Source organism: Colobus angolensis, unplaced genomic scaffold, assembly GCF_000951035.1.
Source record: "Colobus angolensis palliatus isolate OR3802 unplaced genomic scaffold, Cang.pa_1.0 Scaffold14, whole genome shotgun sequence".
NCBI lineage: Eukaryota > Metazoa > Chordata > Mammalia > Primates > Cercopithecidae > Colobus > Colobus angolensis.
The window spans coordinates 4,458,183-4,473,028 of NW_012114488.1; the positions used below are offsets into that span (position 1 = coordinate 4,458,183).

At 35.0% G+C, this 14,846-nt stretch overlaps 1 protein-coding gene across 1 annotated transcript in view; it reads left to right on the forward strand.

The window, feature by feature from the left end:
* The window catches only part of SGCZ (sarcoglycan, zeta), a 1,174,808-nt gene that overhangs the window by 689,496 nt on the left and 470,466 nt on the right, over window positions 1-14,846 (forward strand). The gene's annotated exons all lie outside the window — the stretch shown is intronic.

Genomic DNA, 14,846 nt, shown 5'->3' on the forward strand with positions numbered 1-14,846 from the left:
TGGCTGGGTATACCACAGCCAGATCTGTGTACTCAGCTAATGGCCTGCCTCAGTGGACAGGTGTTGCTAAAAACAGTGTCGACTGGGTTTGGCTACAGCAACATTAATGCAAATACTTTCGCACTTGTCGCTATGGTTCGGCTCTGTGTCCCCACCCAAATCTCGTCTCAAACTGTAATCTCTCTGTGCAGGGGGAGGGACCCGGTGGAAGGTGATTGGATCATGGGTGCTGTTTGCCCCATGCTGTGCTCACAAGATCTGCTGTTTTTGTAAGTGGCCATTTCCCCTGCTATCTCTCTTTCCTGCCACCTTGTGAACGAGGTACTTGCTTCTCCTTCACCTTCCACCATGATTGTAAGTTTCCTGAGGCCTCCTCAGCCAGGTGGAACTGGGAGTCAAGGCTCTTTCTTTTAGAAACCCAGTCTCAGGTGTTCTTTATAGCACGTGAAAACAGACAAATACACCTGTCAAGGTAATGACCAATCTCAATGAGTGAGAAAAGTACTGAGGTCATTTTCTTTCTTTAGTATCTGTAAAATTATCGTATTTTACATACGTAACCATTTTAAATTATTTCTTATCACTTCTAATCATTTCAAATATATTAACTGATTGAAAGTTGTTTTCAATTGCACAATACTGAATTAAAACAAAACTCTTTAAAAGCTTATGGAAATAAGAGGCAGATAGAGGTTGAAAGTGAGTTATACGAAGTAGTCTCTTAGGTTATTCAAATCACATTGAATATTGAATTGAATATTTTGTTATATTTCCAAAATCTGGAGGCATGCATTTTTCAGCACTTTATTCTCTGATTTAAATTCTTAAAAGTCAGTAATAAGAAAGCTATCAATTTCCTTCAGAAATTCTAAATACTATGTAATTTTTCTTAAAAAATATATTCACTGACATTTACATATTTACATAAGTTTTTAAGGTAGGTGAATCTACCCTTGCATAAAGAAACAACTCAGAAAGAACAAATATATTTAGTGTGACATGAATAGCAAGAAGAGTATTGAAATTTAAGATTTCATTAACTCTATCCTCTGACCATTACGCCTTATATTCTTGTTGAAGAAGACATATCTCAAAAATTCAGGAGAAGTGACAAATTTTATTCAATCAGACCTTACTGAATACCTGCTGAATGCATAAGCACATCATGGGACAAATAGGTAGCTACAAAATCATGTGTTTATTCAATAAGTATTGAGCACCTACCTGTTCTGCTTGAAGGAGTTACATGTGTAAACAATCCCAAAGCCCCTGTCTTCATATGGCTTATATTCAATGGACGTGACAGAAAATCAACAGATGAATATTTCATCTGATGCTAGGTAGAGATAAGTACTTTCAAAAAGAAAGAAATCAGGGAGATGAAGATAATGAGGAATGAAGGGTTCCTATGTTATTTTGTATGAAGTTGTCATGGTAGGGCTGGCTGTTAAAAAAAAAAAAATCCAGTGCCCCATGGGATTCTGGTCCTCCTCACTTCTTTGGCCTCACTTTGGCATTTGACCTCTCTGCTCCGGCTGCACCTGCCTCCCTACTCCACCCTGAACAAGTATTTCACGCCTCTCACCTGAAATGTTCTTACCCCCAATGGCTGCAAAGCTCCTTCCTTCATGTCCTGCTGGACTTTAGTCAAAACCGGTTTTCAAAAAGGCCTGGACAGGCTGCCCTATCTAAATTGCAATACGGCATTTTTATTTTCCTCCTTTCTTGGCATTCTTTAGCTCCTCTTACCATCTCACTTACCATATGTTACATTTATGTTTTGTTCACTCTCTGTGTCCATCAAGAGAGTGTAAACCCCATGATGGCAGGAATTTTTGTTTGCTGACGTCACTATTCTGTCCATAGCTTCTAGAAAAGTGCTTCCTGAGTGAAAATGCTAAGCTAATTTTTGTTTAATATATAAATAAACATGATGATATTTGTGTTTTGAAAATACATCTCTTGAAACTAAGGAACAGAAAGAAGACATAAAGCAGAAGTTGAAAAACTGTAAAATTATTTTGGGATAACATAAATCCTGAAACAGAATGCTGACAGTAAGGACCCCCACAAACAGATCTATATGATAAGTATGAGAAATAAAGAATGAAGGATCTATTTAACTCTAAAGAAGAATATAAGATCTAAGTAGCAGTAAAATTATTTGATTTTCAGCTTCAATGAATTAAAATACTGTGCACTATCAATAGAATCATGAAACCATAATGACTGAATAGCTCAATGTTATATATTATATTTAATGTGATCCAGAAGGCTCCTAATTTAGAATACTGTTGATTCAGACACGGGGCTTACATTTAAAGTTAGAATGAAAGATGTTTTCAAATAATATTGACTCGAAAAGCTTCCTTTACCACTCCTATTATATCACCTGGCCCAATACATGATAAGAAACAGGTACCGCTTAGTCTACAATTGTGGAATATTTTGACTCAAATACAATTTCAGTTCCTCCCACCATGCCCCTGAATATGTTTCCAATTGCTTGAATTAGAGTCTTTCTGTACATATTCACCCATCCATACAGTCAACAAACATATATTGAATTATTTAATGAAGCCCATGGATGTAATGATGGAGTAAATGGCACTATGGTGATTCCCAAAGTGCTCCCTTTTCTGAGTTATAATGAAAATCAATTTAACCATAGTTGAATTCAACAATAAAACCTCTAGGAAAATGTCTGACAGGAAGCAGACAATCAACAAAAGTGAGTTTTCATCTCTTTTGTCATTTATAGAGTGCCTAGCTCTGTGTTTGCTGGTAGGAAGACTATGAAATAATTGCAAGCAAAGGAGTTTATAATCCTATTGTGAGCTAAAACAAAATAAAATCATAAAGCAACAGAAAACAGTATGACATATAAATCCTCCAAAGTCTCAGTCAAGAACAACTAGGCATCTTCTTTAGTTTCTTTCTTTCTTTCTTTCTTTTCTGATACTGTATTTATTTATTTGTTTTTTCAAAATGATCAGTTCTTCTTTTTCATTTTTTAAATTTAAGTTCTGGGATACATGTGCTGAACATGCAGGTTTGTTACATAAGTATACATGTGCCGTGGTGGTTTGCTGCATCTATCAACCTGTCACCTCGTTTTCAAGCCCTACAGGCATTAGGTTTTGTCCTAATGTTCTCCCTCCCCTTGTCCCCCACCCCACAACAGGCCCCAGTGTGTGATGTTCCCCTCCCTGGGTCCATGTGCTCTCATTGTTGAACTCCCACTTATGAGTGAGAACATGTGGTGTTTGATTTTCTGTTCCTGTATTAGTTTGCTGAGGATGATGGTTTCCAGTTTCATTCTTGTGCCTGCAAAGGTTCTTAAATTTCTTAATACCAACACTGAAAGCAGGTTGATCATAGCATGTAAAATAAAAGAAGAAGGTGGCATGGGTTGTTTTCTCTTTTCCTTTTTCACCGTTGGTGGAAAGGCAGATTGTACTCATAATAACGGTGCACCTCACCAAGGCTGGTATAAATAATGATGGGTAAAGCTTTCACCTTTCTTGGGTCCCTGGTCTCTTGTATGGCCTCTACTGATATCCACCAGTGTAGAACAGAGAATTAGGGCCTGGCCTCAGAAGGGAATCGAGCCAGCAGGGATACAGAGATTTACCTACACTGGCCCCATCTTATGATGGCCATTTGACCACTTTTTACTTCCTCTTTTGTGTCATTGAATGCTGCACTACTTCCCACTTCCTCTCCGCCTCTACCTGGTTATATCAATATTCAGGCTTATTTTTTTTTTCTCTTTTAAAATCTAAATAACTCAAGAGAATTAAAATCAAATTACTAGTCCAACTGCTTTCTCTTTATCTAGATAGTCAGCATGTAATAATACTAGTATTAAAAACTTATTTTGGTGAGACTTTGTTGGTCTCCGCAAGATCTTCTCTGTTTTATTCATTTAAAGCAGTCCATTTAAAATTAAAACCTATTCATTGTGAATCTGTCCTTTCATCATCTCCACAAGTGAGATAACCCAAAGCAGAACGCATTTCCCATAAATTTATTACCCATTGGAAAATTTTACATCAAAATAAATTTGACTACACTATAAATAATTTATATTAATCTGGTAAAATGTAAAGAAGTTTGTCAGAGTGGAAAAAAATGACTTTCAATACAGTATTTTGAAATTTGTTTGTAAGATTTTACATAACCAGTGGCATCTTTCACTTTATTATCAGGGTTATGGAAGTCATCCTCTATTCTTGTTCTGCTTGGTGTTAGAATACAAGACAATACCCCTTCCTCTTTCTAGATATGTTTTCTTACCATTGTTTTTCAAATATGTTTTCTTGTTAATCCTTACTGTTTTAAGTAGCATGGGCTTTCTGCTTGCCCAGTTAAGCTCTCCTGCTGTGTTTCTGACAAATTTGTTTTTCCTTAAAGATTTGTCCTTCTTCCCCTGCTGTGAACATGCAGCAGGGTTCACCGACGGGTGTCTTATGCTTGCCCTCTTAGTGTAAATGGTGCCCGTGGACTGTCTTTGTTGTTTTATCTCTCCGTGTTGACAACCTCTGAACAGGCAGAAGACTTCTTGGGCTCCTTCAAAATTGCATTAATGGCTAAGTGTTTCTATTCTTATCAGCAGAGAAGATCTGAGAATGAAATGACTTCAAAGTTAAGAGCCCAAAATTAAACCTATGCCTAAATAAATGTAAAAAAAAAAAAAAAGTGGTTGAATTTTCATCCAGTGAAATTACTGGATAACTATTTCCCACATAAAACTGCCTAATTTTAGGATGTATGAGGTATGTAAAGAACACTAAGAATGACTGAAAAAAATTCTTTTTAAAAAGTTCACGTTTTAAATAAACGTTGTTTTTGTCTGGGAATGTTTCCCTTTTAGTGCCTATTCAGATTTCTCTTTTCTGTCAGACTTGGCTAGAATCATCTATTTCCTATCTCAAGAGGCAGCACATTTGACTCAGATATCTTTCATCATTCTTGAAATTCAGTTGCTAGATTGCTTCTTTTCCATGCTGCAAAACCTGACTACAGCATTTTCCATAAACCAAGTAGAAAAAAAAAAAAAATCCACTCCAAATGGCCGTTTCTCTTAAATAGCAAATTTTGACTATCATTATGTTGAAATGTGCCTTTGAGAATTAAGTATCATAGATAGGGAGAAGTTTAAATTGCCATGGTAAGTAGGCTTTACTGTATTGTTTCAGTCTCTTTCAACATTAGTAGCCGTTTAGAGACTCATTTTGTTGCAGCAGAAAACAAAATGCCTTTCTGGTATGGAAAGTTCACACCATATAATTTGGACCCTTCAAGCATTATGTTTTAAAAATTCTATTTCAACCGTGTCTTTAAAAGTTAGTTCCAATAAAAATACTTATACAGCACTTAAGTAGGGGATCACTAGCTAAGGGGTAGATGATACATTTTAAAAATGAGTACTTTTGCTAGTTAAAATGAAAAGGGCATTTTAACATCCTCCTTTTCTACTCCCAGGTTGTCTTTATATATGTCAATGTAATATGCATTTGAGCTTTGAGGAAACTGGGACAGAGAGAGGCTAAGTGACTTTCCCTAGGACGCACGGAATGCAATGGCCAAGCTGGGATCTGGACTCAATATGTCTAGGACTGCATTTTAAACTATTGTGTTCCATTCCTCGCCTGAATAAACAACAGATGACTGATATTGTAGTGTTCAATCTAACATGATCAACACCTAATGAATGGTGACACCAACATGATTTACCATTTCTCCTAGAATATCAACACTCCCATTGAGGAACTGAAGAGGTTTTGGAATCCCGATTAAATTTGTATGGTCACAGGGATGTTGCATGTTGCTATTTCAGCATGCCAAACGCTAGCTTCATCATCAGAAATTAAAAGCAATTTCCCAAATTATCTAGCTTGCTACCCAGGACTCACATGCTTCTCTTTCATATTCGTATTTCCCATAACAGGGAACACAGGTCTAAGCAGAAATTAGAGGCTCAATTTATATTTTAATTTTAAGGAATCAAATTAGTGAGTGAGAAGAGTAAACAATTTACTATTTACCTCCTGCATTTGTGCATGTCTCTCTGCATTATATTCACGGTTTATGTGAGTAATATTATATAATTGTTAAATGTAATATTTTTTAAAAATTGAATCAACTGTATTTTTCAATATACAATTGCATTCTGTTTTTGACTTTATCTTTTGATTGACTCTTTAGTGATGAAACTTGGACTGGAGATAATAGGTTCGCAATACCTGGACTTAAATTAACTTTATTATTTCCTCAAGCTTTTGTACAAAGCTTGAGAGTTCTTTTTGTCGTCTTGATGAAACTTGGATTTTTAAAAGCTATGTACCAGATCTCACCTCCAAACTTAGTTGTTACTGCCTGTTTTAAATTGTTCAAATCCCTACACTTGTAGGGTTATAAAGAAGCAAAACTGTGGCACAGACTTAGGTGGGATCATTTGTTCATCCTTTCAGAAAATATTTCTCCCTTGCAGAAAATAAAACAAGGCATTCCATTGATACTTTTTATTTAGACCCTTAATATAGCCAACAACAACTTAAAGGAATTGTTTTAGGCATTGTACATTTCCTTAATGTCTTCTTTCTTTCTGTCCACTCACACCTATTAACAGGAATCATTTATTTTAGTCTTTGCTGTCTATCCAGAAAGAAGCCATATCTCATAATATTCTCTTATGCCCTCCTTCTTCCACTTCCATTTTAGAAAATAAAAATGAAACCTCATTGAAGGAATGGAAAGACTCTTGGGGTAGAAAAGGTGAAGATGGTACTTTTACTTGCAGGTATCCTAGATTTCAGACACTAAAATCCACACAGAGCAAGCTTGGGTAATGAGCCTCTGAGGACGCACACTGTGGAGGAGGCGACACTCAGTACCACTTGTCCCAGAGCCAGGCTCCCGCAATCTTTAGCCACAGCACAGCTATCTTCAGTTTTTCATAAGCTAATGTGAGTCCTCCATGTCAGCATACTAGTGAGTATGATCAAGGAATATTCTCTTTGGACTATTATAATTATTACCTGTCTATATTGCTCCTCCTTTGGGTAGCCCAGCTGACTGGGTGATGTGCTGACATTGTCTCTAGTTCCTCTGCTACCACACCACTAAGAACACGTGACTTCTCTCTTGATCCCAGCTTCATCACTTCAATTATTGATCTCATATTCATTTTCCTCATTTCTTTTCAATTTTCTATTGTCTTTTGTGTGCATTGGTATTGGTCCTTGCTTTAATACTGCAATACAAGACCCCCAGGCACTCATCTATAATTCCATTTATTCGATTTTCTTTATCTCTCAAAAGTCTAATTCGCTGTCTCCACTTTTTAATTTTTTTAAATTTTCTCTTTATCCCACTCCAATTAGGCCTTCAAATACAGACCTCTTTTATGTCTCTTCTTCATTTTAGTCTCATCTCAGGTGTCACTTGCTCTGAAAGACATTCTCTTTCTACCATTTTAAAAGTAGTCCCTGATTATATTACCATGCCCATTATATTTGTAGTATCTATCACTGATTAACATTATATTGCTTATATATTTATTATATTATTGTGTTTATCATCTTCAGAGCATGTTACTATTTGATATGGTGTTATTTATTTTTCTATGTGCATATTGTGTTTTCCCCAACATATGAGATTCATAATGCATCAATCTTGACCTCTACCTTCCAATAGTTTTCACTCATAAATATGTTATTAAATGAAAACCATCTTCTGCCTGGAATCCCAACTACTATTCCCAACCCTGAATACTTATATAAAAATACTGAATTAATGATTCCAGTTAGTTTGGAATTATTAGTATATTTCCTGGGCCTTGGTATTTTGAACTATTGCCCCCTTACGTGAGGCAAAGGACTAAGGTACCAAATGGTCTCTGCTACCCTAGTTATTTTTTCTCCCATTCCATCCAGATCAGTAGAAGTCACCAGAATTCTCTAGGACTAGATTATTAGTGATGAACTATGTTTAGGTGATTCCAAATTAATTCATTCTCTTCTGGTGTCTACATGCTGTGTTTTTAAATTTACCGGAAAACTAACCCTGTCTGAAAACCAGATTTTCCACACCTTTGGAGAAAAATGTCCAAAAATTGACATGTAATTCTATTTGATCAGGCATCTTTCATTGAACCTTATAACATCTTGCCAGAAATGTTATTTATATTTTTAGATAAAATACTGCATTGGAAAGTGTATTCCTTTGTAGAGAAATTTCAAAGTGCAAATTTAAACCAACTCTTCCCTGAATTGCAGGAGGATCCAAGTAAATGCATTTAGTAATATAAGCAATGCGGATACTCATTTTGACCCAAAAATGCTGAAAACTTCCTTAGTATTAGCGGAGAAACATTAGATTTCAAAACTCATGTGATTCTAATGAATGCTTTTTAAACATAAAATGTGGTAATGAAACAGAATGGCAAAACTAAGATAAAAAAGGGTCCTAGTTACCATAAGTCGCTAAGAAAACCAAGATAATTGTAACAAACGGATTTTGAGGACATTGAATTAATATCACAAGGGAGGTAGAGAAATGTTATGAAACCAGAGGAACATCTTGATACTATGATATTGTCTCTCAGGAAATTGTGATTAACTCTCTGAAATCCACTTAACTGTTCCGAGAAAGGAAGTACCTCTGCAGTTGGAGCATGGTTTGGTAGCTTCCATTAGAATGACAGTAGGCACTTAGTAAAAATCTCTTTTATTTATAGAAGTTTCATAATGCCAAAGAAAGCAAGATATTTCAGAATACAGTTAATGCATAAAAATGGCAACATTAAACATTTAAGGCTAAAATTGTAAAGTTTCAAATGTAGGATAGTTTGCATAATCACTTAGAATTATATGTTTTTATTCTTCTGCTAGTACTACTATTGCACTAAAACAGCCATTGAAAGCTTTTGTGATCTTGAAAAATATTCAGATTTAAAAAAATAAAAAGGAACTTTTAAAAGTCTAACCTCTTCTTATTGCTGCATGGATGCTCTAAAGCATTTTGTGATGAAGACAGTATATAAAATAATAATGTTAAACTAAGCTTTATTAAAGAAAATAATGTTGAATTTCTTGAGGAAATAAACATAGCTTTAATTCCATAACATTTTTGTTTTCTTTCACAACTTTTTTCTAGCCTGTTGTTATCTCATTTGCTTGTCAAAATTGTTAGAGGTGTTTAATATAGTTACCGATTCACTATTGCTTCACCAAAACAAAATTTCAATCTTATTGCTGAAAGACAATTTTCTTTGTAGTTGTATGTCTTTTACCTTTTCATTTCTAACGCACATTAATTTCACCTTCATATTGAAATATAATTTGTAGAAATAGAACATTCTAGAAAATAAGTTTGCTTTAACATGAGATAAAGGGGATTCGATTATCTGAAGAGTCATAGCACTTAACTTGGAATTTTCAGAGACCAGCTCTACAAGCGGAAGGTCTCCTACTCGCCAGTGAGGAACATTCAATCTACTGCTTTCTCCTATGCTCCTCCTACATCCGCATTCTTCCCCTTCTCCGCCCCTCCTTGTTCTTCCCATTAATCCCCAGAGCTCCTTTATCCTCTTCATTTTTTAAATTCTGCTTTTTAAAAAAAAAAAAAATATGTATATATATATATATATATATACACACACACACACACGTATGTTGTATATATCTTGTGGTAGATGTAGTATTTTGATATTTGTATACAATGTGGAATAATCAAATCAGGGCAATTAGGATATTCATAACCTAAAACATTTATTTTTTATGTGTGTTGGGAACATTACAAGTCTTCCCACATAGCCCTTTTGAAATATACAATGAATTATTGTTAACTATAATTTCCCTGTTGTTCTGCTGAAATACTAGAACTGATTCCTTCTGTTGAACTATATTTTGTACACCTTAACCAAATTCTCTTCATCCTATTCTTTTTTTATGTTTTCGCTACTATATTATCAAAACCACTGTCAGAACCATGAAATTTCTACCAAATTCCTCAGGCAAAGTCAATTCCTTGGCAACTTATCATCTGTTGTAACACTTATGTTACATAAACATAATGGGTTTCACATCTACACCAAGTCAGAGTTTAATTAAGGAATAAAGCTTTATGGCCAGTTTTAAGGAAATTATAAATATTAACTTAAATAATAATAATAAATAACATCACTTACATTATGAGAGAACTTGCTGTGAATCAACTACTGTTATCAGCATTTCCAATTCATTTAAAATTATGATGTTTTAATAGCTTATCCAGCTATTTTTATTGTATGAAGCATAACATGCCTCAATGGTAAAAAATGGAGACATAAGATTTAACGTACATTAATGCAATTTGAAGTTATAGTAATTTTGAAATTAAAACACAAAGAGGAGAAACCAAATAATTTTTATAAAAATTTCTCAACATTGAATTTGTATATCTCTTTGGTAAGTATGGTCATTTTCACAATATTGATTCTACCCATCCGTGAGCATGGGATGTGCTTCCATTTGTTTGAGTCATCTGTAATTTCTATCAGTAGTGTTTTGTAGATTTTCTTGTAAAGGTCTTTCAACTCCTTGGTTAGGTATATTTCTAAGTATTTTATTTTATTTTTTACAGCTATGGTAACAGGGGTTGAGTTCTTGATTTGATTCTTAGCTTGGTCACTATTGGTGTATAGCAGAACTACTGATGTGTGTACATTAATTTCATATACTGAAACTTTGCTGAATTCATTAATCAGTTCTAGGAGGTTTTTGGAGGGGTCTTTAGGGTTTTCTAGGTGTACAATCATATCATCAGCAAACAGTGACAATTTGACTTTCTCTTTACCAATTTGGATGCCCTTTATTTCTTTTTCTTGTCTGATTGCTCTGGCTAGGACTTCTAGTACTGTGTTGAAGAAGAGTGGTGAGAGTCGGCCTTCTTGTCTTGTTCCATTTCTCAGAGGGAATGTTTTCAACTTTTCCCCATTCACTGTTATGTTGACTGAGGGTTTGTCATAGATGGCTTTTATTACATTGAGGTATGTCCCTTCTATGTCAATTTTGTTGAGGGTTTTAATCATAAATGGATGCAAATCTTGTCAAATGTGTTTTCTGCCTCTATTGGGATGATTATGTGATTTTTGTTTTTGATTCTGTTTATGTGGTATATCACATTTTTTATTGACTTGCGTATCACTGCATTCCTGGTATGAAACTCACTTGATTGTGGTGAATTTTCTTTCTGATGTACCATTGGATTTGGTTAGCTAGTATTTTGTTAAGGATTTTAGCATCTATGTTTATCAGGGATATTGGTCTGTAGTTTTTTGTTGTCGTTATGTCCTTTTGTGGTTTTGGTATTAGAGTGATACTGGCTCCATAGAATTATTTATGGAAGATTCTCTCTTTCTCTCTCTCTCTTTCAGTGTGAGTCTCATTCTGTCGGCCAGGCTGGAGTTCAGTGGCACGATCTCTGCTCACTGCAACCTCCACCTTCCAGGTTCAAGCAATTCTCCTGCCTTAGCCTCCCAAGTAGCTAGAATTATAGGTGCCCACCGCCACACCCAACTAGTTTTTGTATTTTTGGTGGAGATGGGATTTTACCATTTTAACCAGGCTGGTCTTGAACTCCTACCCTCAAGTGATCCACCTGCCTTGGCTTCCAAAAGTACTGGGATTACAGGTGTGAGCCACTGTGACCCGCTCCCTCTTTCTCTGTCTTTTGGAATAGTGTCAACAGGATTGATACCAATTCTTCTTTAATATCTGTTAGAATTCGACTGTGAATCCCACTCATCCTGGACTCTTTTTGTTGGTAACTTTTTATTACAGTTTCAATCTCATTGCTTGTTATTGGTCTGTTCAGGGTTTCTAATTCTTCTGGAATTAAAATAGGAGGGTTGTACCTTTTTGGGAATTGATCTGTGTCCTCTATGTTTTATAGTCTATGCACATAAAGTGTTCATAGAAGCCTTAAATGATCTTTTGTATTTCTGTGGTGTCGAGTGTGTTATCTCCCATTTCATTTCTAATTGTGCTTATTTGGAGCTTCGCTATTCTTTTCTTGGTTAATCTTGCTAATGGTCTATTTATTTAATTTATCTTTTCAAAGAACCAGCTTTGTGTTTCATTTATCTTTTGTGTTTTTGTTTGTTTGTTTCAATTTCATTTACTTCTGCTCTGATCTTGGTTATTTTCTTTCTTCTGCTGGGTTTGGGTTTGGTTTTTTTTTGTTTCTCTAGTTCCTTGAGGTGTGACCTTAGATTGTCTATTTGTGTTCAACAAAGCATACAAAAACACGAAGTAGGGAAATGGTGTGGGGATAATTGGCAAGCCATGTGTAGGATAATGAAACTGGATCCTCATCTCCCACCTTATACAAAAATCAACTCAAGATGTATCAAGGACTTAAATCTAAGACCCAAAATTATGAAAATTCTAGAAGATAACATCGGAAAAACCCTTCCAGACATTGACTTAAGCAAGGATTTCATAACTAAGAGCCCAAAAGCAAATGCAATAAAAAGAATAACAGCTAGGACTTAAACTGAAGAGCTTTTGCATGAAAAAAGGAACACTCTAGAAGGTAAAGAGACAACCCACAGAGTGGGAGAAAATCTTCACAATCTATACATCCAACAAAAGACTATTATCCAGAATCTACAAGGAACTCAAACAAAGTAGCAAGAAAAAAAAAATCCTATGAAAAAGTGAGCTAAGGACATAAATTGACAATTCTCTTAAAAAAAAGATATACAAATGACCAATAAACACACGAAAAAATACTCAATGTCACTCATGATCGTGGAAATACAAATAAAAACCGTGATGCAATACCACCTTACTACCTCAAAAATGGTCATAATCAAAAAATCAAAAAGTAGTAGGCATCGGTGTAGATGCAATCAAAAGGGAACATTTCTACACCACTGGTAGGAATGTAAACTAGTACAACCATTATGGAAAACAGCACGGAGATTCCTTAAATAATTAAAAGTAGAACTACCATTTGACCTAGCAATCCCACTACTGGGTACCTACCCAGAGGAAAAGCAGTCATTATACACAAAAGACACTTCACTTTCATGTTTATAGCAGCATAATGCATAATTACAAAAATATGGAACCAGCCCAAATGCCCATCAGTCAATAAGCTGTGGTATATATATGTACAGTGGAATACTACTCAACCATAAAGAGGAATGAATGAATGGCATTCACAGCAACCTGGATAGGATTGGAGACAATTATTCTAAGAAGTAAAAGTAACTTAGGAATGAAAAACCAAACACTGCATGTTCTCACTCATAAGTGGGAGCAAGCTGTGAGGATGCAAAAGATTAAGAATGATACATTGGGCTTTGGGCGCTCAGGGGGAAATGTGAGAAGTGGGTGAAAGAAAAAAGGCTACAAATTGGGTTCAGTATATACTGCTCAGGTGATGGATGCATAAAAAATCTCACACATCACCACTAAAGAACTTACTCATGTAACCAAATATCACCTGGTTCCCAAAAACCTATGGAAAAAAAAACTCAACATTTTATCTATAGTAGGATTGAGTCAATGAACATTATAATGATAATTTTACAGTACATATATTTTATATTATATAACATAATTTAATTACTTATTAATATTTTTATTTGCATATAATTTATTCAGAAGTATTTCTGTTAGGTTAGTCATTTAATAAGTATAAAAGCAATCTGAGAAAAACCTAAAGAAATAATAATGAACAATTATTGTCCTATAGAAAATCATATTTTATAAAAATCAGTTTCCATCCCTCTGATAATAAATTAGTTATTCTGAAAATTGTACACTTAAGACATAATCAATCCTTATTCATATTGTTTTAGTCTTCTTATCGTTATTTCTAAGTTACATAAGACAGTAAAAAAATTATTTGCTTATTGAAAGAATTAACTCTAGAACCTGAATTTATGCATTATCAAAGAATATCATCTTCACTTTTTCAGAACTGACTTCTAATTTCATTACATTATGAAATAGTATGGTACAATATACAGTGTTCTTAGAGTTAATTTTTTTCTGATAACTCATTGAAATACAACTAAAATAACCAACACAATTCTAAATAAAACTTTTAATTCGATAGCTATTGTCTACATGAACCCACACAAATGTGAATTTTCTTTCCATAGGTTCTTGCAAATATACTAATATTTTTACTGAAGCATATATACTGAACCATTTGTATCCTGCATTTTTAGAGAAAGGTACAGAAAATCCCAGTGATACAGTCAATCTCTACCGCAAAGAACAGGTAAAGCATAGTCTAAGAGTAGCTTGGTGTATCCGTCTATTCTCGCTCTGGTATAAAAAAAAAATACCTGAGACTGGGTAATTTATAAAGAAAAGAGGTTTAATTGGCTCCTAGTTCGTCAGGCTGTTACAGGAAGCACAGCGGCTTTTGCTTCTAGGGAGGCCTCAGGAAACTTACAATCATTGCGGAAGGCAAAGGGGAAAAAGACACATCTTATGTGGCAGGAGCAGATCCAAGAGAGAGCGGGGAGGTGCCACCCACTGAAGCAACCAAGTCGCATGAGAGCTCTATTACCAGAACAGCACCAAAGGGGAAAATTCACTGCCATGGTCTCATCACCTTTCACCAGGCACCACTTCCAACATTGGTGATTAGAATTCAACATGAGATTTGGGTGGGGACACAGATCCAAACGATGTCACTTGGATATGAGTCGAGTTCTTTGGTTACTGGTAACTGGAGGTAGACCTGAGCATCCCAAGAGAAAAGCTGACTGTTGAAATGGGACAAATCTGACTGGAAATAATGTATATCTTGTGGATATAACAATGAATTAAATA